We start from the raw sequence: 17,671 nt of genomic DNA, 5'->3' as shown, positions 1-17,671 counted from the left end.
TCACGTCTTTCCACAAAATATTAGAAAACGCTCAATAGTGGGCTAGATAAAAGCCTGGCTCAATCGATAAGGTGCTCATTATCAATAAAAATTAATGAGCTCCATCCCTACCTCTAACAGTAATAATAATTTTATTCTGATAGTATAAAAAGAGTTAAATGAACAGTCCAGATTTTACTGTATCTTACTATTCTATTCGGTCTCTGGCATCATTGAATTTATTTTGGGACACGTACTGTGATGCTAAATTGGTGTGACAGGGCATGAAAATGTAAAGTCCCAAACTCCCTCTCATAAACCATTTTTAGCCCCGCAAGCAGCAGGGCTCTAAGGATAGCTGTCAATCAGTCAGTCCATCCACCACTTTAGTCTCAAACACTTGTAAACTACAGGGTGGATTTATTAGACACACACCGACCCTAAACTTCGCACGGCCCAAATAATCGCCCCCCTCTTATTGAAAATGAATTACTAGAACGCGGCAACCGCGCCCCGTCTTAAAGGCGCTTTAGTCTTTTGAATAAGACACCATTTAGTTTTAGTCCTCCTTAGTCATCTGAAATGGTTTAGTCTTGGTCTAGTCGACTAAATATCAAAATCTTAGTCTTTTAGTCTTAGTCAACAAAATTAACTCTACTTCATGGGATGTGTAATTGATAGACGATTTTGGGGCGGCGAAGCACTCCTTTAAGCGATGGTGATGAAGGGTGGGTCATGAGCGAAAGAATATGGTCACGGATACAATCGGACAAAGTGAATTTTCTCAGACGGGTGGTGGTCAAAGATGAATGAATGGATGGATACTCCTTTAAGCACAGAGGTTATTCCCAAAGCACAAAGCACTAGTAGTGATATTCCACTTCTTCTCCCGCCCTGCCAGTGGTATGCTGAGTTCTAACCTCACGTCACTCGGAAGGAAAGCCTGGTGTTCATTTACAACAGGCTGATCTGATCCGGTTTGGACCGGATGGCATCCCAGACCGGATGACAGAAGAAGTAGTCTCGCGTAGCCAGACAACTCTTTCACAGTCAACAGTCTGGCCACACGAGACTACAGAAGCGTGCCATCCGGTTTGGTGTGCAATCCGGCCTATCATCCGGCCAAAGTGTAGTCCGTTTTGACTACAAAATGGCGTAGGACGCCATCCGCTCCCAACCGGATCAGAAGCCAGAAATTGGAAGCGATCCCAGGCTAGCTGAGGTCAGGGAACATGTTTCTCTTATACTGACCGTTCCCCAGCTTTCCCCTCCCTCTGCCTCTCTCACCACTTTGTCATCTTGACAGCAGTGGTGGAAAAAAGTATTATCAATACTGCAATATAGGAATACTCTGTTAGGGTGCCCTCACACCAAAATACCTATGAGAGTGGAATCCGCGTTCCGCCAATGCATTTCAATGAGAGTGAAGCGGTTTCATGCCAGCAGAGGATTTCGGCAAAAAACGCTCCCTTATCATTGAAATGCATTGGCGGAACGCAGATTCCACTCTCATAGGTATTTTGGTGTGAGGGCACCCTTACAAGGAAAAGTCTGTAATTCAAAATTTACTTGAGTAAAAATTATGAAAGTGTTGGCATCAAATTGTGTACCAAAAATGCCGGTCACTTATCTCCCGATTAGGGAGTCTTACTGGTATCTGCAAAGTAACTAGTAACTATAGTTTTCAAATAAATGCAGTGGAGTAAAAGTACAATATTTGGATCCGAGATGTAGTGGAGTAGAAGTAAAAAAAAAAATGGAAATACTCTTACTACTACTCTTACTGGTATCTGCAAAGTAACTAGTAACTATAGTTTTCAAATAAATGCAGTGGAGTAAAAGTACAATATTTGGATCCGAGATGCAGTGGAGTCTCTGAAAAAAAAATGGAAATACTCATGTAAAGTACAAATACCTTGAATTGTACTTAAGTACAGTACTTGAGTAAATGTACTTACTTAGTTACTTTACACCACTGCCTCCCTCTGCCTCTCTTACCACTTTGTCATCTCAACTGCCAATACCCCTCCCCCTTTCCCAAATTTCATTCCGCTCTGTCTTGATCTCCCTCTCTCTCGGGCCTGATCAATATTCTGTCTTCTTCTTGGAGCTGAATTGGAGGAGGCAGTCCAATGAATCCATTTGCATAATTGTGCAGAGGGTTAAAACATTGACAGTGGTCAATTCCATTTATTGGAGTACTGTGTACAGTAGGCCTTCTTAAAGGACAACTTTGTTTTTTTTTTTACAGCCAGGGTTCATATTTTTGGGTCCATTTGGTTTCATTTGACACTCTCAAGAGTAAATAATATAGTTAAACATCTGCATTACTTCGTTTACAAGAAGTCTACACAATTAGAGAAAGTTCTTTTCATCAATTATCTGTTATCTCTCCAACGGGATACAGGATGGAATTGTGGACAAAATATTGTCCAACGACAACAGAATATTAAATGTTTTGGTTCTGAGATGCAAAATCTCATCAAATGGTGGTCCGTGGCTCAAATGCTGAATAAATAATAGACCTTCATTTCACATAAACATTTGTTATCATACTACTTTTACAGTTCAAAACTTTTTGAACTGCGATCACGCAAGTTTCGCCTGTTCATTTGATGGCCAACCCAAACCCTTTTGTTTTGGAGAGAAAGTGAGAACTTGTGAAATCTTTGGTTGGTAAGTGTGTACGTGAAATTATCCTGTGTGGTCATGGGATACTACCAGAGTTGGGTGTAACGCGGTTACTGTAATAATACTACTTTTTTCGGTAACGAGTAGTGTAATGGCACTACTCCTCCAAAATAATAATAACACTACAAATACTGCCTGGTCGCGTTACTCGCTACTCGCTACTTTCGTGCCTGCCGTTCCTGCTTCTGCCTTCAGCAGGAACCAATTGTAAACATCATCACTTGTCTTTTAGAACATTGGAACTGCCATTTCCCTAAAATAACTAACCAAAGAAGAGGTAATCAAACACTTGATTACACATTTGATTTTCAGCGCAGCAGCAGGTCATGGTGACACTGTGGCAATCAAGCAGCAGCCACCCGACATTTGATAACCGTCGCATATAGATTAATACAAGGGACTAAAAACGGCAAAACCCCCAAATAAGGAGATTTATAATATCAAGCAAAGAAATGAATTACCGTTTGCCTGTGTTTCGAGAGAGAGAGAGAAAGAGAGAGAGAGAAAAGAGAAAAAAAGAGTGGCACGGCAGTGCATCACGAGGTGCGCAAAGCCGACGTTTGAATCACAGCATAGATTAATATCCTACATGTGACAAGATAAATAAAAACACCCTATTAAATATCCAGCGACTGCGAGCCACAGGAATGAATTAGCCTACTGGAAATCAATGCACGGTAGGCTGAGGGAGAGAGGGAAAAAGAGCACCTCACCTAGCTCTGCGACTCTGACATGACGCTCATGATGACGGACAATTAATAATTCCTTATGCAAAAACATCGCTGTTATGTTGCTTTTTTAAGCAAATGGGAAGTTTTCCGCTGCTAGAATCAGTTTGACATTGTTTTAGTGCTTCTGCTGGAGTCTGGAGTCATCTCCTTAGTTCATGCACTTTCGCCTGCTACAGTATGACCTGCTGCGCTCTGTGGGGGGAAGATCTCCACCAGTTCATGCACTTTCGCCTGCTACAGTATGACCTGCTGCGCTCTGTGGGGGGAAGATCTCCGCCAGGTCATGTCCACCTCTGGACTGTAAAATTCATAGGAGCCAAATGCAATGAAATCTGCTTAAACCTACTGACATACGGATACAGAAATATAGGCTATATAATGTCAGGTGGAAACCTTGTATGTCCATAAATAAATGAATAAACTCATGAATGTATGTGAGCTGCACAAACCTAAATTACAACAAGGCCACAGGGGCTCAGAAATAATTACATTATTATAATTTTTATTTATTGTTACCCTTCTTCTTATTAATAATATTATTATTATTATTAGTCTCATTCAAATGACCACCAGTGAGCCCTGGGACTCACTTCATTGAACAACATAACTGTATTGTATTAGATATTATAATAATATATAATAAATATTTAATACATCTAATATATGGCAATGCATCTCAGGCTTTTTTATGGAGTAACTCAAAAGTAGTGTAACGAGTAGTGTAACTAGTTACTTTCTCCGGGGAGTAATGAAGTAGTGTAAGGCACTACTTTTTTCAAAGGTAATATGTAATATGTAGTGCACTACTTTTTTGAGTAACGGATCCCAACTCTGGATACTACCATCCATGCACATCGTACGTGCACACACACATGCACGAATTGCACGTACACACGTTCACAAGCAAGCTAGCACGCACGCATGTACGCACGCACACACACGCACGCACGCACGCATGTACGCACGCACACACACGCACGCACACACACGCACGCACGCACGCACGCACGCACGCACGCACGCACGCACGCACGCACGCACACACACACACACACACACACACACACACACACACACACACACACACAAAGAGCTCAGTTTATGAACTTGGAATTCTGAGTTATTTGTATAATATGACTCTACAAAATGGTCCTTCAATGTGGTTAAGATTCTATAAGAGAAAATATTCAATCACTCTCAGAGTTCACTTGATTTCTTCTTTATTCCATAATTCATATGGCCAAGGGGAGTCATTCGTATACTCCTCCTAGCTGTAAAACATACCCCAGGTTGTAGCGTCCAGGATTACATTAGATAATTGCCACGGGGTGAAAAATGGGTTGCAAAATCGTGGGATAAAAAATAAAATAAAAATAAAGAATTATAGCTCTGCACTCTACAATCAAAATTCTTTTTTTATATATGTTATTCTGTGATGGTGTCATAACACCATATTTCTGTGACTCAATAGTGAACTTAGATTTACACAATATCAATAGTTTACTTTTTTTATAGCCTACTTATCAGTTTTCAGCTTAACCAAGCTGAGTGCTGCCCACAGAGGAGGGGAGCAGATAGGGGTTAAGTACTGTTTGCTCATAGACACTTCCACACATTGCTGAGGGCTGGAATAGTACCTTAGAGACTACCAGATAAAATTAGGTTATATTCAAATATCATTCTCAGAATCATCATATTTTATTTAACTCACTCAATGCCAATGACGTCTCATGACTGCTTTTTTCAATGGGCCCTGTGTGCCAATGACGTCTTTGACGTCTTTAGATCAAAGGCTATAATATATATATATTTTTTTTTAATAAAAATTATAAAAAAAATTGCATAGTAAAGAAAAACATACAAAATCATGGCCCATCTACCTTGGAGCCATTTTGGGCATTTTTAACTAGAATGATTGGATTCCATTTTTATTTAATGTTAACATGTTCATATAATAGCCACAAAATCAAGGACACAATTATATTGAGTATATTTCACTTCATAATATTGCTTAAATAATACTCAACAAAAGAACAATTTCTAACAGTGCACTATAACCACTCAGCCCGATAGTAAGTTTTAATTTAATTTAATGTTTTACTTACTGTAAGTGAGGGAAAATGCATTAAAAATTTTCATGCATTTTTTCTCAATGAGGTGTTTGAACATGTTATGTTCAATATCGCCCTATAGCTCCAACATCGTGACTTCATGCTTGTTCCCCAGAGCTGTGAAGTGTGAACTGTTTGCGCGTGCGTGTGTGTGTGTGTGTGTGTGTGTGTGTGCGTGCGTGCGTGTGTGTGCGTGCGTGCGTGTGTGTGTGTCCTTAAATGGAACACATAGACAGTCCTATAAAGTGCTGACTCAGACCACCCTGCTGCGTGCTGCATTTCTAAACTGTGTGTTGTGATGTGATGATGGCTGACAATATACTGTTACACTCACAACCAACCCAGCAGAGCACAGCATTTATTCACCTGCACTTGGCCCTGAGGAGAGTTGATACAGGTAGCAGGCCAGAGGTGGAAATAAATGTGAATTTTTATTTTAGAATCGACTAAATCGATGAACCACTTCATCTCTATTTTATATTTTTGTCATACAACGGTGTTGCGGGAAATCCATCTACAGTACAAGCTCACAAGATTCATCGATTTTGCTTTTCTTTTTTTTAATATTATTAATATTTTATAATCAATTAAACCATTTAGTGTGATTAACAGTTACAGCCCTAAATACAGCTGTAGGCTAAAAGGTAACTTGAGTCTAGGGCCGGGGTAAGTGCAGGAGAGGCGTTGCTGAACATCAATACTGAACGACTCTCTGGAGAATCTTGAGAGATGGGAGTGAAAGGACACACATGGGCCGGCAGTGGCTTGGTAGAGTGGCCGGTAGAGCGGCCGGATGGGAACCGCAAGGTTTCCGGTTCGATCCTGGGATCCCCCAGAGTTAGTGTTGTAGTGTCCTTGAGCAAATCACTGAACGGTTCAACCCCATCAAATTATTGGCTCAGGAACGCGACAAAAACAAAACTCTGAATTCAAGGCTTTGTGGGGTGTGTAATTTATCAGGAACGTGCAGAGGGGGGTGGGGCTTTGGGCACCTGCCCTTTTGCCTCAAAATAATGGCCTGCCCAACATCTGTGGCCCATATTATTATTTATAATCATAACTTAAATGAGCTGGCTGCCATCAATCAGTCCTAGTTTCACCTGATGCAGAGATGTCAAGTTCCCTACCACCTCGTTAACCCTGCAGCTGCAAACAACTTTATTTGAGACTGCCATAAGTTCTATGTACTAGCTCCATTTCTGGTGTGAAATGGCTCAAGGGACCCCCACCAAAAGACCACCCTAAAAGTCTGCGAGCACGCTACGCTTTGTGAGATTTGAGCACCTGCCCACTCAGTGGTCTCTGCCCTGCCCTGTAATTTATAGAAAACAAGTCATGTGGTTTCATATTTTGAGTATGATACTGTATCTTTTCTGAGTTTCACTGGAATCTATTCTTGAAGACCAACTAACAGATACCGTGTAACAAAAGTTACCTCACTGCAACATAAAAGTAAACATACACACAATATGCTGTGCACAAAAATGCCATTGTGCCATAGAGAATATATTTAGTTCATGTGAATTAATCAGCATAACATTAATGTGCAGTGACGGAATTTGCTTGTTCAAATGCTAACTTATTGTAATAATGAATAAGTAGTGGTGCATTAATCATACACTTTATTTTTGCATCGTTCTGATTCATGCAAAGGTGTCTGTATGTGAATCGTTGTAGGGCAAATGGGGTTCTGATCGCGCAAAGGGACTGACCTACATAGAAGACGAAGATATTATTGGATGTATTTGATATGTGATAAATAATTACACACACACAATTGCAATTTCCTTATTTGACCGTGCCCTAACAGACCATTTGTAAATTGTGGCATGGTTACTTTTACTTAAAGGTACATGAAACCCAGCCTCTTTATTTATTTGATCAGAATTCAGAATATGAAAAGAAATCTAAAATGTAGGCGTGGTTATATGCTGTTATGGGGGGAGGGGGCGGGGTTGAGCATGCATATCATATGTTCTGAAACTAGCCTCAGAGAAGCTATACGAACTTGCTGTCTGCATTTCAGAAGTACATTTTTTTTGCAGGTGTAAAACATTATGAAGATTCCGCAACTCCATGGCATATTTACCGGTAAAAATGCAAGTCTTTTACAAACAAGCCGTCTGAGATTTTATCCATGGTTTAACTTTCCCCACCCGTACTCATGTAGACTGTTTACTCAGAACGAGTCAACGATGGCGAACAACCCATCGCTAAAATACTAAAATGGAATATATCCTACTAAAACCATTGAAAATACTAATATGATAAAACACCAAATACGAAGAAGCTACCCTAAAATCTAAAGAACTGTCCGAATTGTGAGAGAGAACCAGGAAACACAGACACTACACAGTGTAAACTGTGGGCGGTCTGCTGACGGAGTCTCTGCTCTCTGGCTGCAAGTACAGTGAAACCACGCCCCACTGATACAAATCTATATAAAACAAAGAAAAAGAATGGAGTGAGCAAGTGAGTGGCGCCAAATCTTTCTTTTCTACACAGAAACTGAAAGTACAGAGAATTAGCTACAGAAACAGCAGAAAGCTTTGAATCCACAAGCCTATGGGCAAATTGAAACATATCATTGCTCCCTATCACAAGTGACTCATTTATATAATATATATTTATAGAAAAGGTGATTTGGGGTTTCATGCACCTTTAAGTAAAACATTTGAGTACTTTTTCCACCACTGGCCCAGTGAGAAGGAGCCAAGGCGGAACGAAGCATTTTGCACCAGCTGTTAGGCTAGGCCACATGTTACTGTGGTGTTCCCCCAACTGGCTGTGGAGACAGAGTCACTTCAGTCCACACACCCTCTCCCTCCCTGGGGAGAACCTCACCACACACATCCACTATGGCTTGTTAAGTCTTTTAGACAAGACCGTAGGAGCTACGACGGGAAGGGCAGCAGGATCAATGCTTCATTTTAACCCATTAAGATCTGAGGGCGATTCTACAAAATGCCTTCTAGATCGGTGGCTCTAAAACGTTTTCTGTGCCCCAAAACCATATGGCCGCGGACCCCCCCCCCCCCGAATAACATCACAGAGGCAGCGGCAGTAGGTAATGAGTGATTCTGGACCATAAATGACCATAAGTTGAAATAAATTGCAAATAATGGCCCAGGCGTTTAAACGAACCTGGCGTTTATTTGAGACAGGCGTTTATTGCGCAAAATGGGGTCAGACCCCGGGCATTTAAAAGAGACCAGGAGGCAGTTTGCCATCGGGCTACTAATTGGTAATATACGGTACATTAACTACTAACTAATACGGTCCCGCCCCCTTTTTGTTGGAGAAAGACAACGTGACCTACTGTAGCATAATGTAATATTTCGATGCGTGACATACCTTTAAGTATAAGTGTAAATACTGCAACCTAGATATGCTCTGTTAAACAAGTAAAAAAGTATGGTATTCTATTACTTAAGTAGGCAACGAGGTCTTATGCACACCTGATAGGCTTAGAGACGGGTGCGTAGGCAGGGATCAATGTATACTTTCAATCATGCACAAATAGTACATATGACCCGCACACCATCTTAAACTTGGCCCAAGAACTCTTTTATTTAATAATGCAACGTTTCGAAGAAGGTCGTTGACCGAAACGTTGCATTATTAAATAATAAAGAGTTCTTGGGCCAAGTGTAAGATGGTGTGTGGGTCATATGTACTATTTGTGCATGATTGAAAGTATTCTATTCTTAAGTAAAAGTGCAAAGGTATTGGCATCAAAATGTACGTTAGGTACCAAAATTATAAAGTACTCATTATGCAGAATGTCCTATTTAACACATTCCCCACCATTTAACAATACCTTCGTACTCTATGGTGCCTCTGGTCTCCATAGACTTCCATGTAATTCATAGTGCACGGATCATGCACACCCATGCCTAGATAATGCACCACGTGTGTCCACATTGCTCACAGCTTTCAAACAAAAAAATCCGAATGGAAATCCGTTCAGGCATTCATGAGATACAAGCCATTATGTTTTCCTAAAATGTAAACAAAGATGGCTGCCATGTTTGATAGATGGGGTTGCTATGGGGGTTAAACATGCAATTTCGCGATTTCTATCATGCCTACTACATTTTTTGGGGTCCAATTTTTTTTTGAAAAAAATCTTTTTTTGAAAAAATTATTATTTTTTTTTTCAAAATGGCGGAAATTCTCGGGACTATCGGGCCTGGCAGGGAAAGACATTAAAATAATCTCGGGACTATCGGGCCTGGCATGCAATGAGTTAACATGTTTTTTACAGTGTACAGTATAAATGTATAAAAAGCATTATGAGCTTGGAGATCGGATATTTTCAAATGGTCGAAATTATAGGGCTGAAGTGAGTAATAAATGTTTTGTAATAATCAAAATCTACAAAGTAACTAGTAACTATTTTTCAAATAATTATAGTGGAGTAAAAGTACAATAATATGTAGTGGAGTAGAACCTTAACCCTACTCCAGAAAATTAAAAGTACCTCAAAGTACAGTACTTGAGTAAATCTATACTTAGTCAGTCTTAGCGAGGCAGATAAAGTGCATATTACAGGTGAATCGTTCACATTGCGGATACAAGCACCAAAATTGGCACACATACTCCTTAGGCATTGCTCTTTCAGAAAACCATCTGGCCAAAAAAAAAATCAAGATGGCGGCCAATTTTCATGATGGCCGCCATTGAATATACAGTAATCTTGCATCCGCAATAAAATCCCATAGACCTGTCCTATTTGAATGATTTTGGTGTCAAATCATACATTTATCACTATGTAGAATCCAAATTTGGACCCCTGGACTTACTCAATGGCTTCCTTGTACCATATATCAGTCCCGGAATCTTAATATTCTGCTAAATTAGAGGTTTGTGTTATGTCTGACTCGGTAAAATGGGTGGTAGTGTATATCTTAGTATTGTTAGAGGTGTATAGTGTTTATGTGTGTGTGTTTATGTGTGTGTGTGTGTGTGGGGGGGGGGGGGGGGGGGGGGGGGGGGGGGAATGTAGTAATGTAGTAACTCAACAGAGCGGATTTCAATGCACAGCGGCTGACGTGGCTAAAATGCATGGTAGATATAATAGCGCTGTGGGATCACTCTTGTCTAGTCTCTATCTTCGACCTTTTCGACTTGGGTAACCTGCCAGGAGTACAAGACTCCTGCCGACATAGCTCTGGGGGTCATGGAGACACACAAACTGCCTCACCACGATAAGGTGATGATCCCATCGAGTTTTTTTATTTTTTTTAATTTTTTTTTACGTTTTTTCTATCTAGGGCCTAGGCAGTATAGTACAATAGTATAGTAGGCCTAGACTACAAACGCTTCTAAACCTCGCACCTGCAGCTGCACAGTGCCGTGCAGGTCAGACCAAAGTGGCAGCATTCCAACTTGCATCCACACTTGGTCAGCTGCTGGCAACTCTCTGCAATGGGTGGGAGCTCAGTCCATTCAATCTGCCACAGATCTCCTTTCTTGGTCCAGCCCCAGTTGTCAGGAGTCTGCATTTCTGGTTGACATACTGTTGACTGACTCCAGATGCAGGCCGCTTGATAGGAAGCGCGCTTCACATGTTGCTTCAGTGCTGCTTGCGTTGGAGGAATGGCTTCGTATGGCCTCTGCTTCCGAGCAAACAAGTCCAACCTCGCATCATTGACACCTTCAGCTGTGCTGGATCGGTCGTACATCATGATCACAAACTTCTCCAAGGTTTTCAGGTCTTCATCATCCACTACAGGTGGGTAATGGCTGAGTTTGCTGAAGACACCGGAAGCCTCATCACAAACATTCCAGGTTTGCCACGCAGACTTCTTCCCCTTTCCGCGGAATGCTGAAACAACATCGCAGCCAGTGAAGGCATGGAAGAAGAGCATCCCTTTGCTCTTTTCTGCAAGAGTGCAACACAGGTCATGAACAGGAATCCACTTTAAGTTCTGTCTTTGGCCAAAGGCAACCCACAACTGCTGCAGACCGAGCTCCTGAAGTGCCTGCAGAACACTGACTGCGATGACAACAACATCTGTGTCGTTGGCTTTGACCATGATGACCTTGCTGCCTGCTTCTGTGGCATGCCTGGCATGCACAAAGATCTGTGTGTCCGCTTCTTCGTGACTGCATGGTGCCACCCCAGCCAGATTGATAGTGCTGTTGCTATTCAACGTTCTGGCTCATAAGATAGCATGTGTGGCCTCACCAAATGTGGTCATTGTGACCAAGGAAGAAGATGCTCTCAGCAACAGCACTATCAATCTGGCTGGGGTGGCACCATGCAGTCACGAAGAAGCGGACACACAGATCTTTGTGCATGCCAGGCATGCCACAGAAGCAGGCAGCAAGGTCATCATGGTCAAAGCCAACGACACAGATGTTGTTGTCATCGCAGTCAGTGTTCTGCAGGCACTTCAGGAGCTCGGTCTGCAGCAGTTGTGGGTTGCCTTTGGCCAAAGACAGAACTTAAAGTGGATTCCTGTTCATGACCCCTATTCAACGTTCTGGCTGATAAGATAGCATGTGTGGCCTCACCAAATGTGGTCATTGTGACCAAGGAAGAAGATGCTCTCAGCAACAGCACTATCAATCTGGCTGGGGTGGCACCATGCAGTCACGAAGAAGCGGACACACGGATCTTTGTGCATGCCAGGCATGCCACAGAAGCAGGCAGCAAGGTCATCATGGTCAAAGCCAACGACACAGATGTTGTTGTCATCGCAGTCAGTGTTCTGCAGGCACTTCAGGAGCTTGGTCTGCAGCAGTTGTGGGTTGCCTTTGGCCAAAGACAGAACTTAAAGTGGATTCCTGTTCATGACCTGTGTTGCACTCTTGCAGAAAAGAGCAAAGGGATGCTCTTCTTCCATGCCTTCACTGGCTGCAATGTTGTTTCAGCATTCCGCAGAAAGGGGAAGAAGTCTGCGTGGCAAACCTGGAATGTTTGTGATGAGGCTTCCGGTGTCTTCAGCAAACTCAGCCATTACCCACCTGTAGTGGATGATGAAGACCTGAAAACCTTGGAGAAGTTTGTGATCATGATGTACGACCGATCCAGAACAGCTGAAGGTGTCAATGATGCGAGGTTGGACTTGTTTGCTCGGAAGCAGAGGCCATACGAAGCCATTCCTCCAACGCAAGCAGCACTGAAGCAACATGTGAAGCGCGCTTCCTATCAAGCGGCCTGCATCTGGAGTCAGTCAACAGTATGTCAACCAGAAATGCAGACTCCTGACAACTGGGGCTGGACCAAGAAAGGAGATCTGTGGCAGATTGAATGGACTGAGCTCCCACCCATTGCAGAGAGTTGCCAGCAGCTGACCAAGTGTGGATGCAAGTTGGAATGCTGCAGTCGATGCAAATGCTACCGCTTTGGTCTGACCTGCACGGCACTGTGCAGCTGCAGGTGCGAGGTTTAGAAGCGTTGTAGTCTAGGCCTACTATACTATTGTACTATACTGCCTAGGCCCTAGATAGAAAAAACGTGAAAAGACAAAAAAAAAACTACCTCCTGCCTCGACGGGATCATCACCTTATCGTGGTGACTGGTGAGGCAGTTTGCGTGTCTCCATGACCCCCAGAGCTATGTCGGCAGGAGTCTTGTACTCCTGGCATGGTTACCCTAGTCGAAAAGGTCGAAGAATAGAGACTAGACAAAGAGTGATCCCACGGCGCTATTATATCTACCATGCATTTTAGCCGCGTCAGCCGCTGTGCATTGAAATCCGCTCTGTTGAGTTACTACATTACTACATTACCACCCCCCCCCCCCCCCCCCACACACACACACACACACACACACACACACACACACACACACACACACACACACACACACACACACACACACACACACACACACATACACACACTATAAACCTCTAACAATACTAAGATATACACTACCACCCATTTTACACGAGTCAGACATAACACAAACCTCTAATTTAGCAGAATATTAGGATTCCGGGACTGATATATGGTACAAGGAAGCCAGTGAGTAAGTCCATGGGTCCAAATTTGGATTCTACATAGTGAAAAATGTATTATTTGACACCAAGATCATTCAAATAGGACAGGTCTATGGTATTTTATTGCGGAATGCAAGATTACTGTATATTCAATGGTGGCCATCTTGAAACATGGCCGCCATCTTGAAATTTTATTTGGCCAGATGGTTTTATGAAAAGAGCAATCCCTAAGGAGTATGTGTGCCAATTTTGGTGCTTGTATCCGCAAGTGAACGATTATTTCTGTTATCTGCCCGGCTATCTCTAACCTCGCCCACCAGGCTTTCTGAGAGAAAGCCTGGTGTTCGTTCACAATATGCCGTTTGGTTTCCGCCTAGAGCGCGGAAACCACTAGAAGAAGCAGCGTCGCTTTGATTTGGTTCCCTCCGTTTGTTTCCACAATCCCTATTAAAATGCTTGAGTAGCCTTGTGTAGTCTTGCCAGTCGCTAAAAGTTGGACTAAAAGATGCATATACCAAACGAATTTTTCAAAAGCAAAACTACTCCGCATCAAGGAGTTTATTAGGTAGGTCCTAAAAGTGTGTCCTTGAGCGCAGGGGAATATTTTGGGTTAAAACTGAATCCGGTTTGATCTTTCCGGCAAATTGTAGTCCTTTTAGTACTACAACATGCCGTTTTGTGGTTTCCGCTCCAGACCGGTTACAAACCCGAAAAGTGAAGTGATCCCAGACTAGTTAGTCTTCACCACTGAAAGCTAGGAGCCATATATCTGCAGAGATGGATTTCCGGAGAAGGAGCAGTGGGGTCTGTTCGCACGCACAATGACTGTCCACATGATACTTCCTGTGTCCATGGCACACAGCGGGGCATACATACTAGTCTAGTATATGGCATGACATCATCTGCATATCAATACTCTGACCACTAATATAAGCTGTAGATAACGTTCGATGACGATTGTGTTATCTGTCACTAGCAGCTCATTGATGCATGAACCAGCAGACCCAGAATGGCCTAACCAATCCAAACGAGAGGCACCGTGATTGGTTAATCGCAAGCAGGCTATATACTTTCTGGACCACTGACAGAGCTTCTCACATGATAAATGAAGCGAACATGTTAGTTTATGCAGCACACAGGAGTCGTCCCGCCCAGCTGTAGTCAGCTGTCAGTCAGCTCTGTTCTCAATCCTCATTCTCGTATCTGCTGGTCATTAGGTCACATGACTGCCATACTCCAATCAAAGCTCTCAATCAGTAGGGAAAGCGCCTTTAAACACGGCTTGCTTTCTCTACCTATGCTTGGTTTCCGAAGCTTCGGAAATCATTCGCTGCTAGCTGCCTCCTCCACCCCAGCCTCCACCTTTGCACGATCAGTCTGGCTAAGCTCAAATACTTTTGTTTGTCTGATTAAGTTACATGTCAATGTTAAGCTCAAATACTGTTATTTTGACTAAGTCACATGTCAATGTATTGCTATTGTTCTTCTATTGTATCCCTATGGGGGGTATTGCTTAGCGTTACCTGATTTTGCTTAGCATGCTCAAAAAGCATGCACAAAATTCATGGAACATCTCAGAAATCAGAGCCCTTTAACGCCAAGATTAACTGTATTCCATGTATGCAATAAATGGTTAAATCTACTTAGAGTGAGTGTTCCTGACTAAAATGAAAAGTTTTAGAGGCAGACTGAGGCCCATAGAAGTGTTGCATACAGAGACTAGATTTCTTTAGGAAGCATTATAGCCTCTATAATATAATAACATTTAAATTTAAAATTTAAATAAGCTATCGCCAAAAATCTGCTTATGTCAGCAGAACACTACATCTGCTTTAATGTTCATATGTTCATTGTTTATGTCTTGTTTATTATTGTAAATTATTGTACATCGTCCAATGCCTTGATGAATTGAATAAACAGGACCACGATGGAAACAATTAAGCCCCCAGGGCTTTTTGTGTTATCCTTTTAACAATCATTGTAAAAATCTTACCTCTGTACTTACTATTTTGCAATTCAATCAATACAAATAAAACCACCTGCTGTACTGTGTGAATAATGGCTACATTGATTGACTGATTGATTATTTTATTTTTGTGTCCTGCACACAAAGTGCTCAACCCTCATGGGTTTCTAAGACACCACTTTATGGTTACAGCATGTTTATGTCATAGACCGTAAAAAGACCGTAAAAACCGTCACGTGACCCATTGGTTTCTATCAGAGCGAAATTTAATTCGTTTTTGCCCTTGTATGGGGTCCGCCATCACTGGCCAGAAAGCAGTTTTTGTCTCAGGGCACCCCATAAATATGATTTTAATCCGAGGCACCCCTACATTATAATTTTCACTCCCAGCACCTTATATTTATAGCATATCGTAGTTGTCGGGTGGAAACCTTGTATGTCCAAACTGTTCGTTTTGTATTTATCATCTATAAAATGTACCAAACTAGTGAAAACAGCTTTCACTAGTTTTGTATGACAGTCTTGTATGATGAAGCAGGGCTTTGCTTTACCAAAAGACGTACACATTTGAAACTTGGAGATACGAGGTTTCTGCCCGACAGCGACGATATTTTAGTGATTATGTTGCAAGGAAAATGTTGAGATAATAGCCATTTTGGTTAGAACTGACTGAAAATAACTTTGTACTTCAAGTTTAAAATGATACTTAATATTTTTTCAAGTGTCCAAATAAATTCCAAATATTATCAAATTATCTTGTGGCACCCCTGGACTGCCGTCATGGCACCCCAGGGTGCCCCGTCACCCACTTTGAAAACCCCTGGCCTATACTCCCCGCCCCAGTGTTGAAAAAGACAGTCCTTCCCCTAGCGGGGGCCATTTATAGTGTACAGCACATCTGTCTTTTCACTGCATGGTGACATATATGCAACAACCCAGAGCTCAAAGTTGTTGTTTTTTTACCATGGCTTCAGCAGAAAACCATGTCACGTCTCAAGAAGCTGTGGCCCAGCTATCTGTGCATAAACAGCAGGGTGATATGGGAGGCTTAGCCTCCATTTTGGGGATTGGCTTGATGGGTGGCTGACTGGCTGACTGAGCAGAAGGCCTCCTGAATCAGTCAGATATGGTACAGTAGTAGGCTACACTCAGTGGTGGAAAAAGTACTCACACTTTTTACTTGGAAAAAAAAAGTACTGCAATATAGAAATAATCTTGTCACAAGTACTGTAGAAGTCCGGAATTCCACATTTACTTGAGTAAAAGTACATACAGTAAGTATTGGTATCAAAATGTAGAACCATTTAAAGAACCAAAAGTAGAAAGTACTCATCATGCATAATATGTCCCATTTTTTTCAGCACAAAGGAAATATTTTCCCATAAACCTTCAAATATAGCGAAAGCTCCCAACATGTCACAAATGATTACAGAAATGTACATTGTCATCACGATATAGGTACAATATTGATATTACAGCATTTTCTCAAAAATACTGTAATATTTGATTTTATCCATGTTGCCTATTATCCCTACATTGTTGTACAATTAATGGTCAGGTCTTAGTACTTAAACCATCTCACTATTCTCAGGAAGAAGCAAATGTCTTGTGCTGTAGACAGTTTTTTTTTTTTTTGCCATTTATAACCACTTAAGCCTGAGATCGACATAAGAGGAAAATAGCTGAAGTACAGTCCAAGCTCACACAGGCACATTGAATGTGTATAATTTAAGGACATGCCAGGGCTATTTTAGAGAATGTTTGGCCATGACAACATGCCCAAAATAGGGAGGCCAGCAGCGTTAATGTGGCCTAGCAGCGGTGGCATTAGAATAGATTAACTCACGGTATTACAAACCTTGTAAAACATGGATTGTTACTCTGACACCATCTGACTATACACCCATCTCTTTGTAGAGATGGTGGAGGAGTAACAATGCATTTCTCCGGTCAAAATGTTCACAGTATAAATTATTTATTATGTTTGCTTGCGCTAATAGAGGCTTAAGGCACCTGAGGCAAAACTGCAAAGATCTTCTCTGAGACAGATGTGATGATTGGCCTAAAATGACTCTATAATTAATGAGCCAATTCTTTCTCCGTTCAAGCCTCTCAACTAGCCCAATGGGTAGGAGCAAAACCTTCCCACTAGAACCTTGTTTGCGTCAGGACTCATGCATCCCACAAATCAAGACACAAATGAGCAGTTACAGTAACTAGGCACATCTGCCTTTTATT

The 17,671-nt window shown here is 41.9% G+C and overlaps 1 protein-coding gene across 1 annotated transcript in view; it reads right to left on the bottom strand.

The window, feature by feature from the left end:
- The window catches only part of erc2 (ELKS/RAB6-interacting/CAST family member 2), a gene marked incomplete at both ends in the record, with an annotated part of 66,943 nt that overhangs the window by 43,824 nt on the left and 5,448 nt on the right, over window positions 1–17,671 (bottom strand). The gene's annotated exons all lie outside the window — the stretch shown is intronic.

Source organism: Nannobrachium achirus, assembly GCF_963921795.1.
Source record: "Nannobrachium achirus genome assembly, chromosome: 6".
NCBI lineage: Eukaryota > Metazoa > Chordata > Actinopteri > Myctophiformes > Myctophidae > Nannobrachium > Nannobrachium achirus.
Note: the sequence above shows the minus strand (reverse complement) of the source record. Positions and strands in the feature narration are given on the sequence as shown.